Source organism: Taudactylus pleione, unplaced genomic scaffold (assembly GCF_031769625.1).
Source record: "Taudactylus pleione unplaced genomic scaffold, aTauple2 ptg003615l, whole genome shotgun sequence".
NCBI lineage: Eukaryota > Metazoa > Chordata > Amphibia > Anura > Myobatrachidae > Taudactylus > Taudactylus pleione.
The window spans coordinates 36,478-56,109 of record NW_028287951.1 but is presented as its reverse complement, the minus strand read 5'-3'; the positions used below and the strand labels follow the sequence as shown (position 1 = coordinate 56,109).

The following is a 19,632-nucleotide window of genomic DNA, read 5'->3' as shown; positions in this document are numbered from 1 at the left end:
CTTCAGTGGTTTTTTTACTCCAAACTAATTTTGAAGCTGTTTCAAATCAGTTTTCAACTGGAGAGATGTTTGTCAAACATTTGGAAATAGGAAAAGTTGCAATAAGAATGCAGTGATCCATCACTTGTGCTATGGTTTTAAGATATTCTGGTTTTAAGAATTTTCTTCTTCAGTGTGCACTAATGAGAGTAAAGGTCTGTTCTTCTTCTCATCTTAAAACTTTGTCCCCCATAGTAGATTCAATCACCAAATAAATGTCCTGATTGATTAATTAGCCTTAGCATTTCTTAGATTTGCCATATTGCTATATTTGAGAAAAAGTTTTCTATGTATGCCATATAGAGAAATGCTGCATCAGCCAAAGGATGACATTTTTGTTTATTCCTAACATGGATTTAAAAATTCTCTGTTTTGTATGTGTCTATGATGTTCTCTAGCAAGTTTCAAGGGCTGCTAACTGTAGCCAATGCATTCATCCCACACTTCATGCACTTTGCCGCTGGATAAAATCCCTTCTTGGCATTTCTTGCCAAGAAGAAAAAGCACATGGCCCATATGGGGATCAAACCCATGACCTTGGCGTAATTAGCACCACGCTCTAACCAACTGAGCAAACCGGCCAAACATAAAAGCATCAGCAAACACAAAAATGCCAAATGTACCTAAAACAGGAGAGCATTCAGTATTTCAAAGATCAGCAATATTGAGTAGAGGAAGACTCCCTAATAATGGGTTCCATGGTGTAATGGTGAGCACTTTGGACTTTGAATCCAGTAATCTGATTTCAAATCTTGGTGGGACCTAACTTTGTTCAATTTCCTTAAAGTTGAATTTTAGGATAGCTTATCTATATTTAAACTTTGTATAAATCCCATCATCTTCAGTGGTTTTTTTACTCCAAACTAATTTTGAAGCTGTTTCAAATCAGTTTTCAACTGGAGAGATGTTTGTCAAACATTTGGAAATAGGAAAAGTTGCAATAAGAATGCAGTGATCCATCACTTGTGCTATGGTTTTAAGATATTCTGGTTTTAAGAATTTTCTTCTTCAGTGTGCACTAATGAGAGTAAAGGTCTGTTCTTCTTCTCGTCTTAAAACTTAGTCCCCCATAGTAGATTCAATCACCAAATAAATGTCCTGATTGATTAATTAGCCTTAGCATTTCTTAGATTTGCCATATTGCTATATTTGAGAAAAAGTTTTCTATGTATGCCATATAGAGAAATGCTGCATCAGCCAAAGGATGACATTTTTGTTTATTCCTAACATGGATTTAAAAATTCTCTGTTTTGTATGTGTCTATGATGTTCTCTTGCAAGTTTCAAGGGCTGCTAACTGTAGCCAATGCATTCATCCCACACTTCATGCACTTTGCCGCTGGATAAAATCCCTTCTTGGCATTTCTTGTAGGACAACAAGAAAAAACACATGGCCCGTATGGGGATCGAACACATGACCTTGGCGTTATTAGCACCACGCTCTAACCAACTGAGCAAACCGGCCAAACATAAAAGCATCAGCAAACACAAAAATGCCAAATGTACCTAAAACAGGAGAACATTCAGTATTTCAAAGATCAGCAATATTGAGTAGAGGAAGACTCTCTAATAATGGGTTCCATGGCGTAATGGTGAGCACTTTGGACTTTGAATCCAGTAATCGGATTTCAAATCTTGGTGGGACCTAACTTTGTTCAATTTCCTTAAAGTTGAATTTTAGGATAGCTTATCTATATTTAAACTTTGTATAAATCCCATCATCTTCAGTGGTTTTTTTACTCCAAACTAATTTTGAAGCTGTTTCAAATCAGTTTTCAACTGGAGAGATGTTTGTCAAACATTTGGAAATAGGAAAAGTTGCAATAAGAATGCAGTGATCCATCACTTGTGCTATGGTTTTAAGATATTCTGGTTTTAAGAATTTTCTTCTTCAGTGTGCACTAATGAGAGTAAAGGTCTGTTCTTCTTCTCATCTTAAAACTTTGTCCCCCATAGTAGATTCAATCACCAAATAAATGTCCTGATTGATTAATTAGCCTTAGCATTTCTTAGATTTGCCATATTGCTATATTTGAGAAAAAGTTTTCTATGTATGCCATATAGAGAAATGCTGCATCAGCCAAAGGATGACATTTTTGTTTATTCCTAACATGGATTTAAAAATTCTCTGTTTTGTATGTGTCTATGATGTTCTCTAGCAAGTTTCAAGGGCTGCTAACTGTAGCCAATGCATTCATCCCACACTTCATGCACTTTGCCGCTGGATAAAATCCCTTCTTGGCATTTCTTGCCAAGAAGAAAAAGCACATGGCCCATATGGGGATCAAACCCATGACCTTGGCGTAATTAGCACCACGCTCTAACCAACTGAGCAAACCGGCCAAACATAAAAGCATCAGCAAACACAAAAATGCCAAATGTACCTAAAACAGGAGAGCATTCAGTATTTCAAAGATCAGCAATATTGAGTAGAGGAAGACTCCCTAATAATGGGTTCCATGGTGTAATGGTGAGCACTTTGGACTTTGAATCCAGTAATCTGATTTCAAATCTTGGTGGGACCTAACTTTGTTCAATTTCCTTAAAGTTGAATTTTAGGATAGCTTATCTATATTTAAACTTTGTATAAATCCCATCATCTTCAGTGGTTTTTTTACTCCAAACTAATTTTGAAGCTGTTTCAAATCAGTTTTCAACTGGAGAGATGTTTGTCAAACATTTGGAAATAGGAAAAGTTGCAATAAGAATGCAGTGATCCATCACTTGTGCTATGGTTTTAAGATATTCTGGTTTTAAGAATTTTCTTCTTCAGTGTGCACTAATGAGAGTAAAGGTCTGTTCTTCTTCTCGTCTTAAAACTTAGTCCCCCATAGTAGATTCAATCACCAAATAAATGTCCTGATTGATTAATTAGCCTTAGCATTTCTTAGATTTGCCATATTGCTATATTTGAGAAAAAGTTTTCTATGTATGCCATATAGAGAAATGCTGCATCAGCCAAAGGATGACATTTTTGTTTATTCCTAACATGGATTTAAAAATTCTCTGTTTTGTATGTGTCTATGATGTTCTCTTGCAAGTTTCAAGGGCTGCTAACTGTAGCCAATGCATTCATCCCACACTTCATGCACTTTGCCGCTGGATAAAATCCCTTCTTGGCATTTCTTGTAGGACAACAAGAAAAAGCACATGTCCTTGGCATTATTAGCACCACGCTCTAACCAACTGAGCTAACCGGCCAAACATAAAAGCATCAGCAAACACAAAAATGCCAAATGTACCTAAAACAGGAGAACATTCAGTATTTCAAAGATCAGCAATATTGAGTAGAGGAAGACTCTCTAATAATGGGTTCCATGGCGTAATGGTGAGCACTTTGGACTTTGAATCCAGTAATCGGATTTCAAATCTTGGTGGGACCTAACTTTGTTCAATTTCCTTAAAGTTGAATTTTAGGATAGCTTATCTATATTTAAACTTTGTATAAATCCCATCATCTTCAGTGGTTTTTTTACTCCAAACTAATTTTGAAGCTGTTTCAAATCAGTTTTCAACTGGAGAGATGTTTGTCAAACATTTGGAAATAGGAAAAGTTGCAATAAGAATGCAGTGATCCATCACTTGTGCTATGGTTTTAAGATATTCTGGTTTTAAGAATTTTCTTCTTCAGTGTGCACTAATGAGAGTAAAGGTCTGTTCTTCTTCTCATCTTAAAACTTTGTCCCCCATAGTAGATTCAATCACCAAATAAATGTCCTGATTGATTAATTAGCCTTAGCATTTCTTAGATTTGCCATATTGCTATATTTGAGAAAAAGTTTTCTATGTATGCCATACAGAGAAATGCTGCATCAGCCAAAGGATGACATTTTTGTTTATTCCTAACATGGATTTAAAAATTCTCTGTTTTGTATGTGTCTATGATGTTCTCTAGCAAGTTTCAAGGGCTGCTAACTGTAGCCAATGCATTCATCCCACACTTCATGCACTTTGCCGCTGGATAAAATCCCTTCTTGGCATTTCTTGCCAAGAAGAAAAAGCACATGGCCCATATGGGGATCAAACCCATGACCTTGGCGTAATTAGCACCACGCTCTAACCAACTGAGCAAACCGGCCAAACATAAAAGCATCAGCAAACACAAAAACGCCAAATGTACCTAAAACAGGAGAGCATTCAGTATTTCAAAGATCAGCAATATTGAGTAGAGGAAGACTCCCTAATAATGGGTTCCATGGTGTAATGGTGAGCACTTTGGACTTTGAATCCAGTAATCTGATTTCAAATCTTGGTGGGACCTAACTTTGTTCAATTTCCTTAAAGTTGAATTTTAGGATAGCTTATCTATATTTAAACTTTGTATAAATCCCATCATCTTCAGTGGTTTTTTTACTCCAAACTAATTTTGAAGCTGTTTCAAATCAGTTTTCAACTGGAGAGATGTTTGTCAAACATTTGGAAATAGGAAAAGTTGCAATAAGAATGCAGTGATCCATCACTTGTGCTATGGTTTTAAGATATTCTGGTTTTAAGAATTTTCTTCTTCAGTGTGCACTAATGAGAGTAAAGGTCTGTTCTTCTTCTCGTCTTAAAACTTAGTCCCCCATAGTAGATTCAATCACCAAATAAATGTCCTGATTGATTAATTAGCCTTAGCATTTCTTAGATTTGCCATATTGCTATATTTGAGAAAAAGTTTTCTATGTATGCCATATAGAGAAATGCTGCATCAGCCAAAGGATGACATTTTTGTTTATTCCTAACATGGATTTAAAAATTCTCTGTTTTGTATGTGTCTATGATGTTCTCTTGCAAGTTTCAAGGGCTGCTAACTGTAGCCAATGCATTCATCCCACACTTCATGCACTTTGCCGCTGGATAAAATCCCTTCTTGGCATTTCTTGTAGGACAACAAGAAAAAGCACATGGCCCATATGGGGATCGAACACATGTCCTTGGCATTATTAGCACCACGCTCTAACCAACTGAGCTAACCGGCCAAACATAAAAGCATCAGCAAACACAAAAATGCCAAATGTACCTAAAACAGGAGAACATTCAGTATTTCAAAGATCAGCAATATTGAGTAGAGGAAGACACTCTAATAATGGGTTCCATGGTGTAATGGTGAGCACTTTGGACTTTGAATCCAGTAATCTGATTTCAAATCTTGGTGGGACCTAACTTTGTTCAATTTCCTTAAAGTTGAATTTTAGGATAGCTTATCTATATTTAAACTTTGTATAAATCCCATCATCTTCAGTGGTTTTTTTACTCCAAACTAATTTTGAAGCTGTTTCAAATCAGTTTTCAACTGGAGAGATGTTTGTCAAACATTTGGAAATAGGAAAAGTTGCAATAAGAATGCAGTGATCCATCACTTGTGCTATGGTTTTAAGATATTCTGGTTTTAAGAATTTTCTTCTTCAGTGTGCACTAATGAGAGTAAAGGTCTGTTCTTCTTCTCTTCTTAAAACTTAGTCCCCCATAGTAGATTCAATCACCAAATAAATGTCCTGATTGATTAATTAGCCTTAGCATTTCTTAGATTTGCCATATTGCTATATTTGAGAAAAAGTTTTCTATGTATGCCATATAGAGAAATGCTGCATCAGCCAAAGGATGACATTTTTGTTTATTCCTAACATGGATTTAAAAATTCTCTGTTTTGTATGTGTCTATGATGTTCTCTAGCAAGTTTCAAGGGCTGCTAACTGTAGCCAATGCATTCATCCCACACTTCATGCACTTTGCCGCTGGATAAAATCCCTTCTTGGCATTTCTTGTAGGACAACAAGAAAAAGCACATGGCCCGTATGGGGATCGAACACATGACCTTGGCGTTATTAGCACCACGCTCTAACCAACTGAGCTAACCGGCCAAACATACAAGCATCAGCAAACACAAAAATGCCAAATGTACCTAAAACAGGAGAACATTCAGTATTTCAAAGATCAGCAATATTGAGTAGAGGAAGACACTCTAATAATGGGTTCCATGGTGTAATGGTGAGCACTTTGGACTTTGAATCCAGTAATCTGATTTCAAATCTTGGTGGGACCTAACTTTGTTCAATTTCCTTAAAGTTGAATTTTAGGATAGCTTATCTATATTTAAACTTTGTATAAATCCCATCATCTTCAGTGGTTTTTTTACTCCAAACTAATTTTGAAGCTGTTTCAAATCAGTTTTCAACTGGAGAGATGTTTGTCAAACATTTGGAAATAGGAAAAGTTGCAATAAGAATGCAGTGATCCATCACTTGTGCTATGGTTTTAAGATATTCTGGTTTTAAGAATTTTCTTCTTCAGTGTGCACTAATGAGAGTAAAGGTCTGTTCTTCTTCTCTTCTTAAAACTTAGTCCCCCATAGTAGATTCAATCACCAAATAAATGTCCTGATTGATTAATTAGCCTTAGCATTTCTTAGATTTGCCATATTGCTATATTTGAGAAAAAGTTTTCTATGTATGCCATATAGAGAAATGCTGCATCAGCCAAAGGATGACATTTTTGTTTATTCCTAACATGGATTTAAAATTTCTCTGTTTTGTATGTGTCTATGATGTTCTCTAGCAAGTTTCAAGGGCTGCTAACTGTAGCCAATGCATTCATCCCACACTTCATGCACTTTGCCGCTGGATAAAATCCCTTCTTGGCATTTCTTGTAGGACAACAAGAAAAAGCACATGGCCAATATGGGGATCGAACACATGACCTTGGCATTATTAGCACCACGCTCTAACCAACTGAGCTAACCGGCCAAACATAAAAGCATCAGCAAACACAAAAATGCCAAATGTACCTAAAACAGGAGAACATTCAGTATTTCAAAGATCAGCAATATTGAGTAGAGGAAGACACTCTAATAATGGGTTCCATGGTGTAATGGTGAGCACTTTGGACTTTGAATCCAGTAATCTGATTTCAAATCTTGGTGGGACCTAACTTTGTTCAATTTCCTTAAAGTTGAATTTTAGGATAGCTTATCTATATTTAAACTTTGTATAAATCCCATCATCTTCAGTGGTTTTTTTACTCCAAACTAATTTTGAAGCTGTTTCAAATCAGTTTTCAACTGGAGAGATGTTTGTCAAACATTTGGAAATAGGAAAAGTTGCAATAAGAATGCAGTGATCCATCACTTGTGCTATGGTTTTAAGATATTCTGGTTTTAAGAATTTTCTTCTTCAGTGTGCACTAATGAGAGTAAAGGTCTGTTCTTCTTCTCTTCTTAAAACTTAGTCCCCCATAGTAGATTCAATCACCAAATAAATGTCCTGATTGATTAATTAGCCTTAGCATTTCTTAGATTTGCCATATTGCTATATTTGAGAAAAAGTTTTCTATGTATGCCATATAGAGAAATGCTGCATCAGCCAAAGGATGACATTTTTGTTTATTCCTAACATGGATTTGAAATTTCTCTGTTTTGTATGTGTCTATGATGTTCTCTAGCAAGTTTCAAGGGCTGCTAACTGTAGCCAATGCATTCATCCCACACTTCATGCACTTTGCCGCTGGATAAAATCCCTTCTTGGCATTTCTTGTAGGACAACAAGAAAAAGCACATGGCCCGTATGGGGATCGAACACATGACCTTGGCGTTATTAGCACCACGCTCTAACCAACTGAGCTAACCGGCCAAACATAAAAGCATCAGCAAACACAAAAATGCCAAATGTACCTAAAACAGGAGAACATTCAGTATTTCAATATTGAGTAGAGGAAGACTCTCTAATAATGGGTTCCATGGTGTAATGGTGAGCACTTTGGACTTTGAATCCTGTAATCTGATTTCAAATCTTGGTGGTACCTAACTTTGTTCAATTTCCTTAAAGTTGAATTTTAGGATAGCTTATCTATATTTAAACTTTGTATAAATCCCATCATCTTCAGTGGTTTTTTTACTGCAAACTAATTTTGAAGCTGTTTCAAATCAGTTTTCAACTGGAGAGATGTTTGTCAAACATTTGGAATTAGGAAAAGTTGCAATAAGAATGCAGTGATCCATCACTTGTGCTATGGTTTTAAGATATTCTGGTTTTAAGAATTTTCTTCTTCAGTGTGCACTAATGAGAGTAAAGGTCTGTTCTTCTTCTCTTCTTAAAACTTAGTCCCCCATAGTAGATTCAATCACCAAATAAATGTCCTGATTGATTAATTAGCCTTAGCATTTCTTAGATTTGCCATATTGCTATATTTGAGAAAAAGTTTTCTATGTATGCCATATAGAGAAATGCTGCATCAGCCAAAGGATGACATTTTTGTTTATTCCTAACATGGATTTAAAAATTCTCTGTTTTGTATGTGTCTATGATGTTCTCTAGCAAGTTTCAAGGGCTGCTAACTGTAGCCAATGCATTCATCCCACACTTCATGCACTTTGCCGCTGGATAAAATCCCTTCTTGGCATTTCTTGCCAAGAAGAAAAAGCACATGGCCCATATGGGGATCAAACCCATGACCTTGGCGTTATTAGCACCACGCTCTAACCAACTGAGCAAACCGGCCAAACATAAAAGCATCAGCAAACACAAAAATGCCAAATGTACCTAAAACAGGAGAGCATTCAGTATTTCAAAGATCAGCAATATTGAGTAGAGGAAGACTCTCTAATAATGGGTTCCATGGTGTAATGGTGAGCACTTTGGACTTTGAATCCAGTAATCTGATTTCAAATCTTGGTGGGACCTAACTTTGTTCAATTTCCTTAAAGTTGAATTTTAGGATAGCTTATCTATATTTAAACTTTGTATAAATCCCATCATCTTCAGTGGTTTTTTTACTCCAAACTAATTTTGAAGCTGTTTCAAATCAGTTTTCAACTGGAGAGATGTTTGTCAAACATTTGGAAATAGGAAAAGTTGCAATAAGAATGCAGTGATCCATCACTTGTGCTATGGTTTTAAGATATTCTGGTTTTAAGAATTTTCTTCTTCAGTGTGCACTAATGAGAGTAAAGGTCTGTTCTTCTTCTCGTCTTAAAACTTAGTCCCCCATAGTAGATTCAATCACCAAATAAATGTCCTGATTGATTAATTTGCCACAGCATTTCTTAGATTTGCCATATTGCTATATTTGAGAAAAAGTTTTCTATGTATGCCATATAGAGAAATTCTGCATCAGCCAAAGGATGACATTTTTGTTTATTCCTAACATGGATTTAAAAATTCTCTGTTTTGTATGTGTCTATGATGTTCTCTTGCAAGTTTCAAGGGCTGCTAACTGTAGCCAATGCATTCATCCCACACTTCATGCACTTTGCCGCTGGATAAAATCCCTTCTTGGCATTTCTTGTAGGACAACAAGAAAAAGCACATGGCCCGTATGGGGATCGAACACACGACCTTGGCATTATTAGCACCACGCTCTAACCAACTGAGCTAACCTGCCAAACATAAAAGCATCAGCAAACACAAAAATGCCAAATGTACCTAAAACAGGAGAACATTCAGTATTTCAAAGATCAGCAATATTGAGTAGAGGAAGACTCTCTAATAATGGGTTCCATGGTGTAATGGTGAGCACTTTGGACTTTGAATCCAGTAATCTGATTTCAAATCTTGGTGGGACCTAACTTTGTTCAATTTCCTTAAAGTTGAATTTTAGGATAGCTTATCTATATTTAAACTTTGTATAAATCCCATCATCTTCAGTGGTTTTTTTACTCCAAACTAATTTTGAAGCTGTTTCAAATCAGTTTTCAACTGGAGAGATGTTTGTCAAACATTTGGAAATAGGAAAAGTTGCAATAAGAATGCAGTGATCCATCACTTGTGCTATGGTTTTAAGATATTCTGGTTTTAAGAATTTTCTTCTTCAGTGTGCACTAATGAGAGTAAAGGTCTGTTCTTCTTCTCTTCTTAAAACTTAGTCCCCCATAGTAGATTCAATCACCAAATAAATGTCCTGATTGATTAATTAGCCTTAGCATTTCTTAGATTTGCCATATTGCTATATTTGAGAAAAAGTTTTCTATGTATGCCATATAGAGAAATGCTGCATCAGCCAAAGGATGACATTTTTGTTTATTCCTAACATGGATTTAAAAATTCTCTGTTTTGTATGTGTCTATGATGTTCTCTAGCAAGTTTCAAGGGCTGCTAACTGTAGCCAATGCATTCATCCCACACTTCATGCACTTTGCCGCTGGATAAAATCCCTTCTTGGCATTTCTTGTAGGACAACAAGAAAAAGCACATGGCCCGTATGGGGATCGAACACATGACCTTGGCGTTATTAGCACCATGCTCTAACCAACTGAGCTAACCGGCCAAACATACAAGCATCAGCAAACACAAAAATGCCAAATGTACCTAAAACAGGAGAACATTCAGTATTTCAAAGATCAGCAATATTGAGTAGAGGAAGACACTCTAATAATGGGTTCCATGGTGTAATGGTGAGCACTTTGGACTTTGAATCCAGTAATCTGATTTCAAATCTTGGTGGGACCTAACTTTGTTCAATTTCCTTAAAGTTGAATTTTAGGATAGCTTATCTATATTTAAACTTTGTATAAATCCCATCATCTTCAGTGGTTTTTTTACTCCAAACTAATTTTGAAGCTGTTTCAAATCAGTTTTCAACTGGAGAGATGTTTGTCAAACATTTGGAAATAGGAAAAGTTGCAATAAGAATGCAGTGATCCATCACTTGTGCTATGGTTTTAAGATATTCTGGTTTTAAGAATTTTCTTCTTCAGTGTGCACTAATGAGAGTAAAGGTCTGTTCTTCTTCTCTTCTTAAAACTTAGTCCCCCATAGTAGATTCAATCACCAAATAAATGTCCTGATTGATTAATTAGCCTTAGCATTTCTTAGATTTGCCATATTGCTATATTTGAGAAAAAGTTTTCTATGTATGCCATATAGAGAAATGCTGCATCAGCCAAAGGATGACATTTTTGTTTATTCCTAACATGGATTTAAAATTTCTCTGTTTTGTATGTGTCTATGATGTTCTCTAGCAAGTTTCAAGGGCTGCTAACTGTAGCCAATGCATTCATCCCACACTTCATGCACTTTGCCGCTGGATAAAATCCCTTCTTGGCATTTCTTGTAGGACAACAAGAAAAAGCACATGGCCAATATGGGGATCGAACACATGACCTTGGCATTATTAGCACCACGCTCTAACCAACTGAGCTAACCGGCCAAACATAAAAGCATCAGCAAACACAAAAATGCCAAATGTACCTAAAACAGGAGAACATTCAGTATTTCAAAGATCAGCAATATTGAGTAGAGGAAGACACTCTAATAATGGGTTCCATGGTGTAATGGTGAGCACTTTGGACTTTGAATCCAGTAATCTGATTTCAAATCTTGGTGGGACCTAACTTTGTTCAATTTCCTTAAAGTTGAATTTTAGGATAGCTTATCTATATTTAAACTTTGTATAAATCCCATCATCTTCAGTGGTTTTTTTACTCCAAACTAATTTTGAAGCTGTTTCAAATCAGTTTTCAACTGGAGAGATGTTTGTCAAACATTTGGAAATAGGAAAAGTTGCAATAAGAATGCAGTGATCCATCACTTGTGCTATGGTTTTAAGATATTCTGGTTTTAAGAATTTTCTTCTTCAGTGTGCACTAATGAGAGTAAAGGTCTGTTCTTCTTCTCTTCTTAAAACTTAGTCCCCCATAGTAGATTCAATCACCAAATAAATGTCCTGATTGATTAATTAGCCTTAGCATTTCTTAGATTTGCCATATTGCTATATTTGAGAAAAAGTTTTCTATGTATGCCATATAGAGAAATGCTGCATCAGCCAAAGGATGACATTTTTGTTTATTCCTAACATGGATTTGAAATTTCTCTGTTTTGTATGTGTCTATGATGTTCTCTAGCAAGTTTCAAGGGCTGCTAACTGTAGCCAATGCATTCATCCCACACTTCATGCACTTTGCCGCTGGATAAAATCCCTTCTTGGCATTTCTTGTAGGACAACAAGAAAAAGCACATGGCCCGTATGGGGATCGAACACATGACCTTGGCGTTATTAGCACCACGCTCTAACCAACTGAGCTAACCGGCCAAACATAAAAGCATCAGCAAACACAAAAATGCCAAATGTACCTAAAACAGGAGAACATTCAGTATTTCAATATTGAGTAGAGGAAGACTCTCTAATAATGGGTTCCATGGTGTAATGGTGAGCACTTTGGACTTTGAATCCTGTAATCTGATTTCAAATCTTGGTGGTACCTAACTTTGTTCAATTTCCTTAAAGTTGAATTTTAGGATAGCTTATCTATATTTAAACTTTGTATAAATCCCATCATCTTCAGTGGTTTTTTTACTGCAAACTAATTTTGAAGCTGTTTCAAATCAGTTTTCAACTGGAGAGATGTTTGTCAAACATTTGGAATTAGGAAAAGTTGCAATAAGAATGCAGTGATCCATCACTTGTGCTATGGTTTTAAGATATTCTGGTTTTAAGAATTTTCTTCTTCAGTGTGCACTAATGAGAGTAAAGGTCTGTTCTTCTTCTCTTCTTAAAACTTAGTCCCCCATAGTAGATTCAATCACCAAATAAATGTCCTGATTGATTAATTAGCCTTAGCATTTCTTAGATTTGCCATATTGCTATATTTGAGAAAAAGTTTTCTATGTATGCCATATAGAGAAATGCTGCATCAGCCAAAGGATGACATTTTTGTTTATTCCTAACATGGATTTAAAAATTCTCTGTTTTGTATGTGTCTATGATGTTCTCTAGCAAGTTTCAAGGGCTGCTAACTGTAGCCAATGCATTCATCCCACACTTCATGCACTTTGCCGCTGGATAAAATCCCTTCTTGGCATTTCTTGCCAAGAAGAAAAAGCACATGGCCCATATGGGGATCAAACCCATGACCTTGGCGTTATTAGCACCACGCTCTAACCAACTGAGCAAACCGGCCAAACATAAAAGCATCAGCAAACACAAAAATGCCAAATGTACCTAAAACAGGAGAGCATTCAGTATTTCAAAGATCAGCAATATTGAGTAGAGGAAGACTCTCTAATAATGGGTTCCATGGTGTAATGGTGAGCACTTTGGACTTTGAATCCTGTAATCTGATTTCAAATCTTGGTGGTACCTAACTTTGTTCAATTTCCTTAAAGTTGAATTTTAGGATAGCTTATCTATATTTAAACTTTGTATAAATCCCATCATCTTCAGTGGTTTTTTTACTGCAAACTAATTTTGAAGCTGTTTCAAATCAGTTTTCAACTGGAGAGATGTTTGTCAAACATTTGGAATTAGGAAAAGTTGCAATAAGAATGCAGTGATCCATCACTTGTGCTATGGTTTTAAGATATTCTGGTTTTAAGAATTTTCTTCTTCAGTGTGCACTAATGAGAGTAAAGGTCTGTTCTTCTTCTCTTCTTAAAACTTAGTCCCCCATAGTAGATTCAATCACCAAATAAATGTCCTGATTGATTAATTAGCCTTAGCATTTCTTAGATTTGCCATATTGCTATATTTGAGAAAAAGTTTTCTATGTATGCCATATAGAGAAATGCTGCATCAGCCAAAGGATGACATTTTTGTTTATTCCTAACATGGATTTAAAAATTCTCTGTTTTGTATGTGTCTATGATGTTCTCTAGCAAGTTTCAAGGGCTGCTAACTGTAGCCAATGCATTCATCCCACACTTCATGCACTTTGCCGCTGGATAAAATCCCTTCTTGGCATTTCTTGCCAAGAAGAAAAAGCACATGGCCCATATGGGGATCAAACCCATGACCTTGGCGTTATTAGCACCACACTCTAACCAACTGAGCAAACCGGCCAAACATAAAAGCATCAGCAAACACAAAAATGCCAAATGTACCTAAAACAGGAGAGCATTCAGTATTTCAAAGATCAGCAATATTGAGTAGAGGAAGACTCTCTAATAATGGGTTCCATGGTGTAATGGTGAGCACTTTGGACTTTGAATCCAGTAATCTGATTTCAAATCTTGGTGGGACCTAACTTTGTTCAATTTCCTTAAAGTTGAATTTTAGGATAGCTTATCTATATTTAAACTTTGTATAAATCCCATCATCTTCAGTGGTTTTTTTACTCCAAACTAATTTTGAAGCTGTTTCAAATCAGTTTTCAACTGGAGAGATGTTTGTCAAACATTTGGAAATAGGAAAAGTTGCAATAAGAATGCAGTGATCCATCACTTGTGCTATGGTTTTAAGATATTCTGGTTTTAAGAATTTTCTTCTTCAGTGTGCACTAATGAGAGTAAAGGTCTGTTCTTCTTCTCGTCTTAAAACTTAGTCCCCCATAGTAGATTCAATCACCAAATAAATGTCCTGATTGATTAATTTGCCACAGCATTTCTTAGATTTGCCATATTGCTATATTTGAGAAAAAGTTTTCTATGTATGCCATATAGAGAAATTCTGCATCAGCCAAAGGATGACATTTTTGTTTATTCCTAACATGGATTTAAAAATTCTCTGTTTTGTATGTGTCTATGATGTTCTCTTGCAAGTTTCAAGGGCTGCTAACTGTAGCCAATGCATTCATCCCACACTTCATGCACTTTGCCGCTGGATAAAATCCCTTCTTGGCATTTCTTGTAGGACAACAAGAAAAAGCACATGGCCCGTATGGGGATCGAACACACGACCTTGGCATTATTAGCACCACGCTCTAACCAACTGAGCTAACCTGCCAAACATAAAAGCATCAGCAAACACAAAAATGCCAAATGTACCTAAAACAGGAGAACATTCAGTATTTCAAAGATCAGCAATATTGAGTAGAGGAAGACTCTCTAATAATGGGTTCCATGGTGTAATGGTGAGCACTTTGGACTTTGAATCCAGTATTCTGATTTCAAATCTTGGTGAGACCTAACTTTGTTCAATTTCCTTAAAGTTGAATTTTAGGATAGCTTATCTATATTTAAACTTTGTATAAATCCCATCATCTTCAATGGTTTTTTTACTCCAAACGAATTTTTAAGCTGTTTCAAATCAGTTTTCAACTGGAGAGATGTTTGTCAAACATTTGGAAATAGGAAAAGTTGCAATAAGAATGCAGTGATCCATCACTTGTGCTATGGTTTTAAGATATTCTGGTTTTAAGAATTTTCTTCTTCAGTGTGCACTAATGAGAGTAAAGGTCTGTTCTTCTTCTCTTCTTAAAACTTAGTCCCCCATAGTAGATTCAATCACCAAATAAATGTCCTGATTGATTAATTTGCCATAGCATTTCTTAGATTTGCCATATTGCTATATTTGAGAAAAAGTTTTCTATGTATGCCATATAGAGAAATGCTGCATCAGCCAAAGGATGACATTTTTGTTTATTCCTAACATGGATTTAAAATTTCTCTGTTTTGTATGTGTCTATGATGTTCTCTTGCAAGTTTCAAGGGCTGCTAACTGTAGCCAATGCATTCATCCCACACTTCATGCACTTTGCCGCTGGATAAAATCCCTTTTTGGCATTTCTTGCCAAGAAGAAAAAGCACATGGCCCATATGGGGATCAAACCGATGACCTTGGCGTTATTAGCACCACGCTCTAACCAACTGAGCAAACCGGCCAAACATAAAAGCATTAGCAAACACAAAAATGCCAAATGTACCTAAAACAGGAGAGCATTCAGTATTTCAAAGATCAGCAATATTGAGTAGAGGAAGACTCTCTAATAATGGGTTCCATGGTGTAATGGTGAGCACTTTGGACTTTGAATCCAGTATTCTGATTTCAAATCTTGGTGAGACCTAACTTTGTTCAATTTCCTTAAAGTTGAATTTTAGGATAGCTTATCTATATTTAAACTTTGTATAAATCCCATCATCTTCAGTGGTTTCTTTACTCCAAACTAATTTTGAAACTGTTTCAAATCAGTTTTCAACTGGAGAGATGTTTGTCAAACATTTGGAAATAGGAAAAGTTGCAATAAGAATGCAGTGATCCATCACTTGTGCTATGGTTTTAAGATATTCTGGTTTTAAGAATTTTCTTCTTCAGTGTGCACTAATGAGAGTAAAGGTCTGTTCTTCTTCTCGTCTTAAAACTTAGTCCCCCATAGTAGATTCAATCACCAAATAAATGTCCTGATTGATTAATTTGCCACAGCATTTCTTAGATTTGCCATATTGCTATATTTGAGAAAAAGTTTTCTATGTATGCCAAATAGAGAAATGCTGCATCAGCCAAAGGATGACATTTTTGTTTATTCCTAACATGGATTTAAAAATTCTCTGTTTTGTATGTGTCTATGATGTTCTCTTGCAAGTTTCAAGGGCTGCTAACTGTAGCCAATGCATTCATCCCACACTTCATGCACTTTGCCGCTGGATAAAATCCCTTCTTGGCATTTCTTGTAGGACAACAAGAAAAAGCACATGGCCCATATGGGGATCGAACACATGACATTGGCATTATTAGCACCACGCTCTAACCAACTGAGCTAACCGACCAAACATAAAAGCATCAGCAAACACAAAAATGCCAAATGTACCTAAAACAGGAGAACATTCAGTATTTCAAAGATCAGCAATATTGAGTAGAGGAAGACACTCTAATAATGGGTTCCATGGTGTAATGGTGAGCACTTTGGACTTTGAATCCAGTAATCTGATTTCAAATCTTGGTGGGACCTAACTTTGTTCAATTTCCTTAAAGTTGAATTTTAGGATAGCTTATCAATATTTAAACTTTGTATAAATCCCATCATCTTCAGTGTTTTTTTTACTCCAAACTAATTTTGAAGCTGTTTCAAATCAGTTTTCAACTGGAGAGATGTTTGTCAAACATTTGGAAATAGGAAAAGTTGCAATAAGAATGCAGTGATCCATCACTTGTGCTATGGTTTTAAGATATTCTGGTTTTAAGAATTTTCTTCTTCAGTGTGCACTAATGAGAGTAAAGGTCTGTTCTTCTTCTCGTCTTAAAACTTAGTCCCCCATAGTAGATTCAATCACCAAATAAATGTCCTGATTGATTAATTTGCCACAGCATTTCTTAGATTTGCCATATTGCTATATTTGAGAAAAATTTTTCTATGTATGCCAAATAGAGAAATGCTGCATCAGCCAAAGGATGACATTTTTGTTTATTCCTAACATGGATTTAAAAATTCTCTGTTTTGTATGTGTCTATGATGTTCTCTTGCAAGTTTCAAGGGCTGCTAACTGTAGCCAATGCATTCATCCCACACTTCATGCACTTTGCCGCTGGATAAAATCCCTTCTTGGCATTTCTTGTAGGACAACAAGAAAAAGCACATGGCCCATATGGGGATCGAACACATGACATTGGCATTATTAGCACCACGCTCTAACCAACTGAGCTAACCGACCAAACATAAAAGCATCAGCAAACACAAAAATGCCAAATGTACCTAAAACAGGAGAACATTCAGTATTTCAAAGATCAGCAATATTGAGTAGAGGAAGACACTCTAATAATGGGTTCCATGGTGTAATGGTGAGCACTTTGGACTTTGAATCCAGTAATCTGATTTCAAATCTTGGTGGGACCTAACTTTGTTCAATTTCCTTAAAGTTGAATTTTAGGATAGCTTATCAATATTTAAACTTTGTATAAATCCCATCATCTTCAGTGTTTTTTTTACTCCAAACTAATTTTGAAGCTGTTTCAAATCAGTTTTCAACTGGAGAGATGTTTGTCAAACATTTGGAAATAGGAAAAGTTGCAATAAGAATGCAGTGATCCATCACTTGTGCTATGGTTTTAAGATATTCTGGTTTTAAGAATTTTCTTCTTCAGTGTGCACTAATGAGAGTAAAGGTCTGTTCTTCTTCTCTTTTTAAAACTTAGTCCCCCATAGTAGATTCAATCACCAAATAAATGTCCTGATTGATTAATTAGCCTTAGCATTTCTTAGATTTGCCATATTGCTATATTTGAGAAAAAGTTTTCTATGTATGCCATATAGAGAAATGCTGCATCAGCCAAAGGATGACATTTTTGTTTATTCCTAACATGGATTTAAAAATTCTCTGTTTTGTATGTGTCTATGATGTTCTCTAGCAAGTTTCAAGGGCTGCTAACTGTAGCCAATGCATTCATCCCACACTTCATGCACTTTGCCGCTGGATAAAATCCCTTCTTGGCATTTCTTGTAGGACAACAAGAAAAAGCACATGGCCCGTATGGGGATCGAACACATGACCTTGGCGTTATTAGCACCACGCTCTAACCAACTGAGCTAACCGGCCAAACAAAAAAGCATCAACAAACACAAAAATGCCAAATGTACCTAAAACAGGAGAACATTCAGTATTTCAATATTGAGTAGAGGAAGACTCTCTAATAATGGGTTCCATGGTGTAATAGTGAGCACTTTGGACTTTGAATCCTGTAATCTGATTTCAAATCTTGGTGGTACCTAACTTTGTTCAATTTCCTTAAAGTTGAATTTTAGGATAGCTTATCTATATTTAAACTTTGTATAAATCCCATCATCTTCAGTGGTTTTTTTACTGCAAACTAATTTTGAAGCTGTTTCAAATCAGTTTTCAACTGGAGAGATGTTTGTCAAACATTTGGAATTAGGAAAAGTTGCAATAAGAATGCAGTGATCCATCACTTGTGCTATGGTTTTAAGATATTCTGGTTTTAAGAATTTTCTTCTTCAGTGTGCACTAATGAGAGTAAAGGTCTGTTCTTCTTCTCTTCTTAAAACTTAGTCCCCCATAGTAGATTCAATCACCAAATAAATGTCCTGATTGATTAATTTGCCATAGCATTTCTTAGATTTGCCATATTGCTATATTTGAGAAAAAGTTTTCTATGTATGCCATATAGAGAAATGCTGCATCAGCCAAAGGATGACATTTTTGTTTATTCCTAACATGGATTTAAAAATTCTCTGTTTTGTATGTGTCTATGATGTTCTCTAGCAAGTTTCAAGGGCTGCTAACTGTAGCCAATGCATTCATCCCACACTTCATGCACTTTGCCGCTGGATAAAATCCCTTCTTGGCATTTCTTGCCAAGAAGAAAAAGCACATGGCCCATATGGGGATCAAACCCATGACCTTGGCGTTATTAGCACCACGCTCAAACCAACTGAGCAAACCGGCCAAACATAAAAGCATCAGCAAACACAAAAATGCCAAATGTACCTAAAACAGGAGAGCATTCAGTATTTCAAAGATCAGCAATATTGAGTAGAGGAAGACTCTCTAATAATGGGTTCCATGGTGTAATGGTGAGCACTTTGGACTTTGAATCCAGTAATCTGATTTCAAATCTTGGTGGGACCTAACTTTGTTCAATTTCCTTAAAGTTGAATTTTAGGATAGCTTATCTATATTTAAACTTTGTATAAATCCCATCATCTTCAGTGGTTTCTTTACTCCAAACTAATTTTGAAACTGTTTCAAATCAGTTTTCAACTGGAGAGATGTTTGTCAAACATTTGGAAATAGGAAAAGTTGCAATAAGAATGCAGTGATCCATCACTTGTGCTATGGTTTTAAGATATTCTGGTTTTAAGAATTTTCTTCTTCAGTGTGCACTAATGAGAGTAAAGGTCTGTTCTTCTTCTCGTCTTAAAACTTAGTCCCCCATAGTAGATTCAATCACCAAATAAATGTCCTGATTGATTAATTTGCCACAGCATTTCTTAGATTTGCCATATTGCTATATTTGA

General features: G+C 35.9%; 7 non-coding genes across 7 annotated transcripts; all 7 read right to left on the bottom strand.

The window, feature by feature from the left end:
• Positions 1 to 5,807: 5,807 nt before the first annotated feature.
• TRNAI-AAU (transfer RNA isoleucine (anticodon AAU)) lies at positions 5,808 to 5,881 on the bottom strand. Its single transcript has one exon. It is a non-coding gene; the product is annotated as a tRNA-Ile (tRNA).
• An 808-nt stretch (positions 5,882 to 6,689) lies between these two features.
• TRNAI-AAU (transfer RNA isoleucine (anticodon AAU)) lies at positions 6,690 to 6,763 on the bottom strand. The gene has a single exon. It is a non-coding gene; the product is annotated as a tRNA-Ile (tRNA).
• An 808-nt stretch (positions 6,764 to 7,571) lies between these two features.
• Positions 7,572 to 7,645, bottom strand: TRNAI-AAU (transfer RNA isoleucine (anticodon AAU)). The gene has a single exon. It is a non-coding gene; the product is annotated as a tRNA-Ile (tRNA).
• A 2,558-nt stretch (positions 7,646 to 10,203) lies between these two features.
• Positions 10,204 to 10,277, bottom strand: TRNAI-AAU (transfer RNA isoleucine (anticodon AAU)). The gene has a single exon. It is a non-coding gene; the product is annotated as a tRNA-Ile (tRNA).
• An 808-nt stretch (positions 10,278 to 11,085) lies between these two features.
• Positions 11,086 to 11,159, bottom strand: TRNAI-AAU (transfer RNA isoleucine (anticodon AAU)). Its single transcript has one exon. It is a non-coding gene; the product is annotated as a tRNA-Ile (tRNA).
• An 808-nt stretch (positions 11,160 to 11,967) lies between these two features.
• TRNAI-AAU (transfer RNA isoleucine (anticodon AAU)) lies at positions 11,968 to 12,041 on the bottom strand. The gene has a single exon. It is a non-coding gene; the product is annotated as a tRNA-Ile (tRNA).
• Positions 12,042 to 18,119: 6,078 nt separating this feature from the next.
• On the bottom strand, positions 18,120 to 18,193 carry TRNAI-AAU (transfer RNA isoleucine (anticodon AAU)). The gene has a single exon. It is a non-coding gene; the product is annotated as a tRNA-Ile (tRNA).
• Between the last annotated feature and the right edge of the window lie 1,439 nt (positions 18,194 to 19,632).